Below are 12738 nucleotides of genomic sequence, written 5' to 3'. Positions count from 1 at the left end.
TGACACATTTCTAACCCTTTGTTTGTAAATGCTTCTCTGATCAGTATCCAAATTTACAGTATCTCTATCTTGTAACAGTTACATCATTTTAGTACGTCCTATAAAATTTTGTTATTTTAGCTCGCACAGACATTTAACAGCTACCATTTCATTTCTCATACATTTCACTTGGCACAATAACAGGATAAAATTTAATTGCCAGTAATTTAATTAATTGTAATAATGAACTTGTCGCCTGCTGTTACCATAACTGATGCAGAAAAATGATAACTGCAAGTCTGTCTCCTTAAAATTTTGCTAAAAAATTTTAAATTTGCAAAGATAAACTGCACTGAATGCTTGATCAATTCTCTCATTCAATCTTTCAAATAGCGTCAAAGTCTTGACACAATTTTTCTATACCAATGAACCAAGAAGCTAAAAGTTGAACAGGACAGGCACATACCCTGGAGTTACCATATTTGTAATTTTTTACTGAAGACAAAATGTGTTCATAAGTGGTATTATTTGTGGAAAAAAAGTACTTTAGTAGCCAGCAAGCAGCGCAAAGTGTGATTTGGAAGATGATTTGTAGGAATTACCAGACTGCAGGCCTGAAACAACTCATGAAGTACACTACTGGGTGTAAAGTGAGTTCACAATACATGAATTGTATGTTACACGGTGAGGCCAGGAAGAATAATTAAATTGTTCCTCTGAATCGGTGTTTCAAATTTAGCCCATTTAGAAATGTCTTTTTTGAAATTGAGGCAAATATAATAATCTTCCACATTGAAACTTTGGGTTATGTATGTTTGTTGTGCACATTTTTACAGTTTTTCGGTTTTCTTCTGAGAGTATGTGGAAATTCTCAGAATTTGTTCTGTCAACTCAACACTGCCTGTATATGTAATGTCTCTATTTTTGTGGACAGTATAAAATCTAGACTCCAAGTCATCAGTAATAATGTAACTAGTGCGAGATTTTACTGGTTTGTTAAAAAAATTCAAACAAATTTTACTCGCTCTCTCTACAGCTTTGCCCAAAAAAATCTGAGGAACAGTATTTTTTTCCTTCTGGCATTAAGAGTGATATTTACTTAAGAAATTTGTCTCAAAATACAGTAATTCAAACTGTTACAGTTTGAAGTGACACTAATCTGCTACAAATTTTATAGTGAGGACATTGCGTTTGAATTTTCATGGTTCATTTACCGCCTAAGATGCTGACTCATCACCACTTATTGATGCTAAACTATTCACAATCTGTCTCAATGATATAAATAACGAGCTCATTATCACTAATTGTAACGAGCCATCAGGGTAGCTGATATAAATTGCAGACTCTTTTTCTCTGAAAAATTCAGTTGCAAATGGTGTGACAAAATTGGATCATCGTTCATTAACTTTAGCCAGAGTAATTTATGGGACAACACAAGTGTAAGAAGAGAATATAGCACAATTTTTCACTCAACACTGGAGGAGCTCATCACATGTGAAGCACTTAATTTAACTTAAGTTTTTCATCAATGATATTCTAGCGTATGTAAGTTTGTCATATCTTACCCATAGATATCCTCAAAACTATTGCAAAATTTTGTTTTTGGAAAAAATTGATGTTTACTAGTGTATTCCTTTCTGTAAAAGAACTGGGGTAACACCAAGCCTAAAGATTGACCTAATGGTGACCTTTAGAGCAACCAAAGTTCTATCATACCAAGCCTTGCAAAAAAGATATTAAAAAAATGGAAGTTTATCTATTGTTTGAATTTCCTTTTGGAAGTGGTAGACAATGGTTATTTGCATACATGTTCAAAACCATGCTTCTTCTTGTTCCATGTTACAGTTGGTATGTACGTGATTGCTTTAATGCTTATTAATTTACAATTTCATTCCAATGAAATGTCCTACACAAAAACAGGGATACCCCTCCACAGACACACACACAGACACATAGACAGACAGACAGACAGACATGCTGGTATCCATACAATGATCACTTGGTGAGACGTGATTAATGATAGCTGGCGTCACTGTCAGTATGGTCTATCTTTTATGGTGATTGGAAGTATTAATATTTGGAAACAGCTCAACATTGTTATTTCAGTCTTACAAGGTGATTCATAATATATTAAAATAGTACACATTTATCAAATGGAGAAATAATTCATTCTCCCAGACACACTGCAATATAGCTATTATATTCATGATATTTAAAATACATGTATTGCTTTAATCTTGAAATCATCACATATACAGGTTATCTTTCAGCACGCTCCGACAACAAATATTTATTAAAGCTTGTGCAGTTCAACCATGAATTAGTCGCTGTTTACTTTAAAAAATTTATCAGTTCACAAAAAATGTGGCTGTTTACTTCCTTAAAACATAACTGGAAAATTAACCCTTTGAGTGCCAAAGTCAACTTTTATCACCTTTGTAACAATGTAAAATATACCCCAGTCATTTTTACTGAGATTTTTGTCAAAATTTTGATAAAAAATTGTAGCCAATGAACTGTGATATCTATTTGGTCAAAAATTATCAAAAAAATTACAGAAATATTCATAAAAATTAATAAAATGTTGCACTTTAATTTTGGTAGTGGGAAAAATTACAGCACTCAAAGGATTAATAGAATGTTCTTAACAACAGATAGACAAAATTACAGTACATTTACCAATGATTTTGACGATGAGATACAGCTGGATATTGATACACTACCTAATTAGGTTGTCAGTTTGCTCGCGAATTTACCCTTTTAGTGGTCAACTTTTACAACTCTGCGCCAACATCAGACAGACTAAAACAGCAGGTGACGCAGCAAGATGTCTGTAAACTAATTTACAGCAGCTATCAGTTTCAATGGTGACACACACACAGACTGGTTGCCAAGTTTTACAAGCAGTTCAAATTCACGGAGAGGTGGTAAAAGAACGACATTACTGCAAATTTAGACTCAGAGGACAGTGTTCTTTGTAGTTGAATATCAATAAAGTTCATGACTTCAAAAATAATAGAGTGATCATGTGTAAAATGAACAAACTTTACTTTGAACTGCTTGTAAAACTTGGCAACCAGTCTCTTTGTGTGTCACCATTGAAACTGATAGCTGCTGTAAGATATAAACATACTACATAGTAAATTAGTTTATAGACATCTTGCTGCGTTACCTGCTGTTTTAGTCTGTCTGATGTTGGCGCAAAGTTGTAAAAGTTGACCACTAAAAGGGTAAATTCGCGAGCAAACTGACAAACCTAATTAGGTAGTGTATCAATATCCAGCTGTATCTCATCGTCAAATCATTGGTAAATGTACTGTAATACAAGGATGTAGTCTGCGCATTCAAAGGAAGCTGCACTAGACAAAGTAAATATTTTCTGATAATTGCCAAGCATTTTATCTGACGCAACCTGCAACTGAGCTGTATGATCAGACATTAATGCTACAGTGAAACGCTGTTTATCCAGTGATAATATCTACCAGCATAACACCATATTGGGAGTTTCGAGGTACACATACCTCGGTATGTTTCAATTGGTAGAAAAATATTACAATACATGTAAAACATATGTGATGAAAGAAATATCATAAAATATGGTGACTTTGTCTCTGTACGAGGGAATGTGATTGTTATCATTCTAGGTTGTATGAAAATCGAAAGGCAATTGTCAATTCTGACCTTTCACCAAATGCCTCTCACAAAATTAATGTCTCTCACATTATCTATTCATCGCATCTCCAGAAGATTGACAAATTCAAATTCAGGCTATTAATGGTCAGTGGAAAAGACTAATAAAACTGAAGAGAGTTTGCTGAAATAGTTTGATCTCAAATTCACTGAAAATTGAACACAATTTTGACAATTTTTTTCTGAACAGTAACGCATGCCAGACAAAGAAATGTCTCTTGAAACTTCTGTCGGGGACAATTGATATTTGTGTTGAACGCTTCTCATGAAATTCAAAACATCAAGTATTATTGTTGTTTCAATTGTTACAGTCTTTCGTTAGAGCATGTATTTAATAAGTTCTTCAGAGGACATACTTAATATATTCTTTGGGGCACGTATTTAATAAATCATAGTAGTGCTTCTAAAAATGGCCGTAGCACCATTGTCGTGTGACCCCTTCAACAGTTGTAATGAAATGTATCAAAAAGATCGTATCTCTTAGATATGACTCATTGTTCAGGTGTATGCTGGTCAGTGTGTGGATTTGGAGTGATTGTACACTCAGTGCCTGCCAATGCGTGTCCGCCAAATCTGACGAGGGATATCATATTTGAACAAGGAAAATCTGCACCAGGTGCCAAGATATGTATATTGTAGTACAAGCCATGATGTAATATGTCAAGACGGCAATCAATCCTGAGAAATGACTCATTTGGACTTTTACTATTCGCAGTGTCTCTGTATTTTGGGAGTTTCATGACAGACTGAGTTACTAAACTGCACCCGAAAGGTTAGCACAGAACAAAGCGTGTATGCGGATATATTGAATAAACATGGTTTTGTTCATGCACGCATTGCTGCATATATCTAACGTCTCCTAGTTTTGGTGTACGCACATAAATTCCAATATATATAAAAACAATTATACTATGGCCAATATTGTTAAAGGACCCTGACACCCCTAAATTATGTAACTTGATTGAACCCTATTGTTACACACAAAACCATCTGACCTAAATACAGGAAAGTGGGGGCAAAGGGTAAAGGAAATTCATACAATACATTCAGTGTATTTTTTTTTCCTAGAATCACAAAAATGCTGATCTGGTGAATGTAAGATGTTGTGAAAATTTGTCAAACTTTGCAAATATTTCTTTCAGACTGACAGCTTTGCTAGAAAACTTTAATTTCATTATGGTAACAGAGTTTTGGAGTGCTTTATATACCACAAACATCGTTTTTAACCATTGACCTTTTAACAGTAACAGCTGGATGAGTTAACAAAACGGCTTGATTCACATTGCATTGTACAGCAGAAATACAACACATGGCTCATGAGAATGACTATAACACATTGCCCAGTAACGCTCCCCTGACACCCTACCCCCCAATTTCCAAATATAGTGGTCCTACTTCACTATAGATAGCTGTATAATTTGGCTGAACCATTATGGGTAAAGGGTTGTAGTTGAGTATCAGAACAATGAAAGTTGAGAGCATGGTTGTTTACTCTCATTGATTCTCAGGAACACTTTGAGTTCGACATTGCAGGGGACATTTGAGATTGCTGAAGAAGTAAGCCAAGATGACTCAAACGTTTGTGCTGTTTGCATTGAGGGGGACAAAAAAACAACAACGCTAATCCAATAGATATCCTTTAATTCTGTTTCCTGATTTAGGTCCTTTCTTTCCATGGAGACTGGGATGCAAGTTTTGTCTGTTCAGTTGCATGTTATCATTAGATAAAGGCGAATAATAACTTATCTGTGATGACACATTTTCAGACAAAATTTATCATATGTGCCTGATATATGCTTACTAAAACCTTGCTGTACAAATACAAAGGAATATTGCCTCAAGATGTTTCTGGCAAGGACATGTTGTCTCCCGGAGACGGCAAACAAGAGTCTCTGTTACACATTAACTTTTAGATTCACTATGAATATGTCAATTTTGACATAAAAGAGAATTCTTTACAATTTGATACACAAAAGGAAGTAATAATTAAAGCTAATGATACTGTTCTGAATTCAATACAGGATGATTACATTCTGGGTTCACAAATGGCTGGACTGTTTTTTTTCAGAATATCACTGAATATCCTAAAATGTCTATAATTATCTAACTTTGAAAACTGGCAACTTAATGACAGTATTATTCCTGTTTGATTAATGGTCAAGTACCATGTTTCAGCTGAGAACTTTCTTTCTAAATTGTCAAAAAAATTTCCTCCGATACATATGCTTGTATACAAAAAATCAGACCTCCAGCTCTATTGACAAACCCTGAATTAGATATGCACATAATGAAGTAAAAAAAGTGGCTGGTCATGTGACCTACAGACACCCTGAGGAAACTCAGTATTTCCTGCCGATGTGCAGCAGCTTGGACGGTTATACCTGATTGGTAGATTGTCATTACTTGCGGCAACTTGAGGAGTCTGAAACTAGGGCTATTCTCTACCTAGTTGTGCCAACCTGGCTGTTCGGAAATAATTCAATAAGAACAATTAGTTTCCGCCAACCAATTGGCTGAAAGCTTCCGAATCTGAGACACTGTACATTGGCCCAGAATTTCTTTTCCAGCGTAGCAACAAAATCTGAAGAGATTTCTGGTACAGATGCAGGTTGTGACATTTTTACAGGGATTAAAGAATGTTCAAACCTAAATTTAAAACTATCTACTGTTGATTGACCAATCAGAGTGCTCAATTCAGGTGTTTTATCTACTCATAAAGCCTTGGTCACCAAATTCCAGAAACGAATGACAGCGCCGTAGTAAAGTACTGTCCAATCAAAAGTGAACATGTCATATTCTGTAGACATCTGGTACGTTTTAATATTCAAATTTGGTAACACAGCGGAAACCAGCTGCAACACAAAATCTGCTGTGCCCTAGGGCATTTATATAATGTGGCCTAGGGCATTTATAGGATGTTCCATTACATTGGAAGGCTATTTCACAAATACAAGTTTTAATTCATATCCTAAACATGTTACATTGACAAAGGGGACGGTTGACGTAAACACATTGAAAACGAAAATATATCAGTTAGGGGCGATAGTTTTTAAGTCGGATAAAACCCTCGTACTCGGGCTCTTCTGGTATATAAAATCCAACCCTACGATAAAATGTCTCGGCCTGCGGCCTCGACATTTTATCGTTGGTTGGACTTTATATACCAGAAGAGCCCTCGTACTCGGGCTTTATCCTATACGATGAAGAAATACCTGAACAGAATAAATTACCACAGTGCATCTCATCAATTATTGAATTCTGAAGTAAAAATCAGAGCGCTTTCTGGGACAGGTTCACACGCCACCGGATCTAACATATGAGATATTTGACACAAAGGGGTAATATTTCAGATTACGACATAGTGTGTGGCTGACAATAAGGAATATTGAATTGTTATATAAAAGAATGCCTAGATCCTAGGAATCTTGTCTGGTGCAGGCTATACTGCTACGAAGAAAAATGCCATGAGCTGTAAGACGTACTAAGTAATTGAATTATACATTGAACAATTCACAGATTTGACCGAGAAAATTGATACAACTGATCTTTTGGATTTGGTTGCCATGGTATTGAATTTAGTTGTCATGGCACCGGTGCATGTATCTTTGACAAGCAAGTTTCGCATTTATGAATGCGTCCCACTAATGATGCCCTGAAGGTTGTATAAACTTGAAAATTTCAACTGGGCCGAAATCTGCCGGCAGATCTGAGACAGGCATTGTTGAATAAGATCTCGTAGCAATGAACTACCTGTACGGAATAGCATCACAAGCGTGCTTAATGTCAAATCGCAAGTTACAGCTCACTGACGCAAGTGAGAGAAAAATTAGAACAGGGTATAGAAACGGTGGAACTTTATGGCTTTCTAAGTCTCTTTGCGAGTTGAAAAGTTAACTCAAGCGGTCCATAATGCGTAGCAAGTCAATCCAAACGTTATGTGATGCAATTCACAAAACTCGTTCAGTTACGGATTATAGAATGTCAGTTTGATGGTGGTTTTACACCGTGAAGGATGACACTGTCATTAAATGGTGAAAGTCCCTCAAGATATGGCATTTTTCACAGCGCTGTAGTCTGAATCCATTTGAGAAGGCTTATCATCATAAAATTTTCACATACGTCTTTTTCAGCTTTATCAGATAGAAGATGCGATTGAGTATAAAATTCACTTTTGAATTTAAACAGGCAAATGTCATCAACTCGACTATTCTCCACAAAAAGATTAATATTACAACATCACGGTGATAAATTGGTTCATGTATATGTAATTTATTTGTCATGTCTAGTCACCATGAACAGAGAACGAGCACCTGAGGCTTGTTTTTCAAGGTGAATTTCTGGGTTTCGTCTTCTGTCAGGGGCTTCTGCAGTGGCTTAAGCCAAATAATTATCAAATAATTGGTTTCAAAAAACAACTTGGAAGCTGATTTTGCACAACTTATCAAATACCATAACTGACCATAATCACCTTGTGTCAGTTTTTGTTCCTTAATGCACTGGACTGTCACTGAAATGGCAAAAATTTGGTGGTGGATGAGCTGAGTAGTTAATTTGGTAAGCGGGGTCCTAAAAATTATGATAAAGTCAATTTGTACCACTCTATTTAATATAGCATACCTCAACATGTGAGTAAATCAATTTAAGGACAGTTAAATATTTACATCGGTAAGAGTGCAGCATGGATGCCCCAGTAACTGTGTGTCTCATATTATATTGGAAATGAAAGCACACTCAACCCCTTGAGTGCTGTAATTTTTCCTTACCGAAATTTTAGTGCAACATTTTACCAATTTTTATGAATTTTTCTGTATTTGTTTTGAAAATTTTGGAGCAAACAGATATAACATTTCAATAACTACAGTTTTTTCTTTAAAATTTGGCAAAAATCTGAAAAAATTTGACTGTGGTATATTTTGTAGAGGCAACAAAAATTGACTTTGGCACTCAAAGGGTTAATACTAGTAATTCCTTGCACGTGTCATTACCAGAGTGCCAACATTTTTGGTTGTATAGCAGGAAAAACAATCAGTGACAGAAGCGTTTGAGGACTGCTTTTAGCAAAAGAATTCTGCTGCAAAATATTAAAATTCTAACTTTTTCTTCTTCTTTTCTTTGGTGTCACGTGAGAACACATCCAATTGTACGGTCACAACAGAAAATTAGGGGTTAGAGGTTAATTTGGACAAAGGGAAGAGAGACTGTGTGTTCACCATCTTTTCACAGATACTACTGTATTTTGACTGTTCCTTTTCATTTAACAGTTGGACCTTAAAGCCCCAACTCCCGTATAAAAGCGCGAGAACCTACGAGAGTGGTCATAATGGTGGGATATTCAAACGTACTCGGTACGCTCCGGACGTCGTCAATAAAAACCGTTAATTTAGAAATCTACCGATTAATTTTTTTCTTGGAAATTGAGGGATATGTGTATAAGTATTTGAAGCACAATATACTTGGTTTCTGACGAAATTAAATTTAAAATGACGTCTGGAACCAGGAAAAGGATAAAATATTTGCCGGTAATATCGCCGGTATAACGTTCGATGTTCAATTTGAATCTGCATGATTGACATGATATGCAAATTGCAAATGAGTCATGAGCGATACGTTGTTTACTTTTTACGTACGTAGCGTTGATTGTTCAAAGCGGGAAAAAACACCAAATACTCGGAGCGTACCGAAAGATACAAACGCACACACACTGTGTATAATAAATACATGCAAACACATTTGAGTAGGTAGTTCTCTTTTTGGAAAATTTGTTGGTCCTGAAAAGGACCGTTTTCATTTATGTTGGCCTACCAGCCGTACATTTTACAGACAGGAATAGAAGGCCTATACTGTCATTTATGCCCGACATAAAGGACGTCTGGTATGTTCGGGTTGAGACCGGACAAGTACCAGCACAAATTCTGGCATGATCTCTCACTTTGTCTACACTGTCTGTATATCTTCTGTCTTCTTTTCAAATTTCAAGTTTAACCCTCGAGTCAACGTACTGTTGTGAGCGCAATCATCGCAATGCGATATGCGTAACTATCGCTTACGCTTAGCTGTTTCCAAAAGTGATATACATTTTCTTTCCCGATCTAAAGCCGTGCATGCCTATGTAACACAAAACAAGTAGCCTCCAGAATCCATATGCTGACAAAACCGGGATTTTTTTTGACGCCTGCTATCGCCTTCGGCATATTCGGTCGTCACTGCTGGGTCACTTATGCTGATCAGACGTCGAGTTGACAAACGTCGCCGGCGGCAGCTGAGGTCACCGTACCAATCAGTCCCATAAGTTGCACTCAAATGTCCGCGCTCGATCCCCATCACAGCTAGCTCCAATTCATTCCTGGCAAAGAAAATTCCCGAGGCTACCTCTAGTGCTCATCAGTGACCGCTATCTTCATAAAGCCAGTCTGGTTGACATAGTGTGATTAGCAGTCTGACTCTGACTACCACGCGTTTGTAATGAACTAGTATCGCGACTGCGTGGAGAGTGTAGAAGTGCAAGTGCACTCGATTTTGGCGGGATCGTTCAAAGTAGCGAAATACTAGAACTCACCATTTTATAAGGAGGGATGGACATTGAAATGAATACTCCGAGAGATCATGCGATCACTTATTCTCATTTTATTTTAGGTGATTAAATATTCACAGGTTTGATTTCTAAATTAAGTATATTTCAGAAGCTTTTTGAAATAATCATAAGACAACAAATCGACACCACATTTCATTTCGGTCACCATAAAACGTGTAATCGAAGCCGGGGGAATAGTCGTCGGTACCCTCCCATCCGCGACAGCGCCGAGTTCATGAGACAACGAAATTTTGAAAAGGAAACTACAACTACCATCCAAGAACTGTGGAAAACTACGTTTTATAATGGAGACACAGCCCTGCCTCGCTAAACTAAGGTCGAATAAGGAAAGGATTGTTTGTAAGACAAAAGCTCTACAAAATTTCAATTGGTAGACGACTCAGCCGTTGAGCATTGTGGTAAATGTCCAACGTCGTCCATTGAAATAACCACACTGGGTAAATTTGGACATCTAGTAGGCGAATTGCTGTTCTTTTAGAACTGTTTTGATTTTTTCCCGTTCTTTCCTGAAATGCGGCATTTCTAGGACGGCGTTTGGACAAAACGGTGCTTCATTATCAAGGCAAATATGACTCTGCAATCAAGACTCCCTGCAAGAGTGATGTAAACTCCGATAATAGATCCCGTGGCAGAAAAACTACTCGTTGGATTTCTGCATCGTTTACCCGTATACAAAGATGCGGATAGCTATTGCCACTGTCATGATATGCATTATGTTGAATCATTCAAAAACGCGCAGGATACAATGACAAACGCTTCGTTTTCGGACGAGAAACGTATACCATGACGCATGAGAACAAAGGAGTGTCGATCGATCGCCTGGCAACGTCATCACGGTTTGTACAAATCCGAGGCGACGCCGCACCGAACCTCTGCTCCAGTAAGACTTCGAAAAAGTCTATGTTCAAGACAAACCTATGGGGGAAATGAGTGGATGTATCGTATGGAAAGTAAACCGTAAAATTGGGTGAAAATAGTATACGTAAAGTCACCGTGCAGTCAATGTTTACATTATGTGGCGTGCACGTTCTATTTTGGAGGTGTTCAACCAGCTGTTTAATTTGCTACTTTTTGTTCACAAAGGAACCATATTAGTTATGTTTTGCTCCGCCCATTTTTATCGATTTTTCTCGGTAGGGCCTACCGAGAGTTACCGGTTGGACCTTAACGTCTGAAAGAGTGGGTACAAGCATAAGGGTAATAGAGTAGAGACAATCAGGGGCTGTCACTTTTATGAAATTTTACTTGGTGGAGTTTTTACACTTACCCCTTTGAGTGCTGTATTCTTCCCACCAAAATTTTAGTGCAATATTTTACCCATTTTTATGAATTTTTCTGCAATTCCTTTGATAATTTTGGACCAAATGGACATCACACTTCATCGGCTACAGTTTTTTATCAAAATTTTGGCAAAAATCTGAAAAAAATTGACTGGGGTATATTTTGCATGGCAACATATTTGACTTTGGCACTCAAAGGGTACAATTCTAAATTATTTTGCACACAATTTAAACTTAGAGGGGAACATGACATGTGTTTGCAATTGCATGTGTTTGCAATTGCAGTTTAACTAGGACTTGACGATCACAAGGAAACCTTCCTGCTGTCCCTCTCCTCATTACATGTATAAATCCTCCCCACTGCCCCCTGACTTCAGCATTATTTTGCCGTCCCCTTAGCAAACAGTCCAACACCCAAATGAATGAATCTCGATCCCTTCCCTGTTGCCTGCTGTTTTTATAAACTTGTCAGCTGAGAGCAATAGAATTGAAAATTTGCCCATAAAAATTGCCTGCCCACCGGCAAGTGCAAAAAAAACTGTTTGCTCACACTTTTTTCTGCAAACAGCTTTCTTGGCTGCCCCTGGACCATGGACAAAATGACAGACAAGAGAGAAATCAGGGTTCAAGGTCTAAAGTTGTCATTGCACAGTAATTGGGCTACATGCAGCATATCGGAAGCATTTTGTCTATTGGTTTACTGAAATTCATTGTTCTTTAACTATTTCAAAAGGGCCAATCAGGTGGAGAATATTCCTATTTCAGACTCCTTAAGTTGCAGTAAATTACGACAATCAACCAATCGGATTTAACAATCCTAGCTATTGCACATTACCGAAGTTGTCCTGTATTTCAATGACATTGCAATTGCAATGTAATTGCTTCAGTTTGTAGCATGTGCATGTTAATGCATCATGACACAAGCAATACAGTCAGTCAGCTTCAGGTAAGGTACTATTATCATTGTTTACATGAACTGCCTTTTTGAGGCTTTCACTAATAGACAGTGCAGCTCATCATCAAATGTTTTGTGACCTTTTAATATGCCCACTTTAACTTATATCATCACCTTGTGGACTCAGACAAGACAGAGAGATTGTGTCTGAATCACTGAACTGGGAAATTGCTGAAAACTAGCACTGGATGAAACTTAACAGGTATTCGTATGATGGTATTGGTTATTTTTAAAGGTAGAAT

General features: G+C 37.1%; 1 protein-coding gene across 8 annotated transcripts in view; it reads right to left on the bottom strand.

Moving 5' to 3' along the window:
- The window catches only part of LOC139118936 (arf-GAP domain and FG repeat-containing protein 1-like), a 34271-nt gene that overhangs the window by 17410 nt on the left and 4123 nt on the right, over positions 1–12738 (bottom strand). The window lies entirely within an intron of this gene.

Source organism: Ptychodera flava, chromosome 19 (genome assembly GCF_041260155.1).
Source record: "Ptychodera flava strain L36383 chromosome 19, AS_Pfla_20210202, whole genome shotgun sequence".
Taxonomy (NCBI): domain Eukaryota; kingdom Metazoa; phylum Hemichordata; class Enteropneusta; family Ptychoderidae; genus Ptychodera; species Ptychodera flava.
Note: the sequence above shows the minus strand (reverse complement) of the source record. Positions and strands in the feature narration are given on the sequence as shown.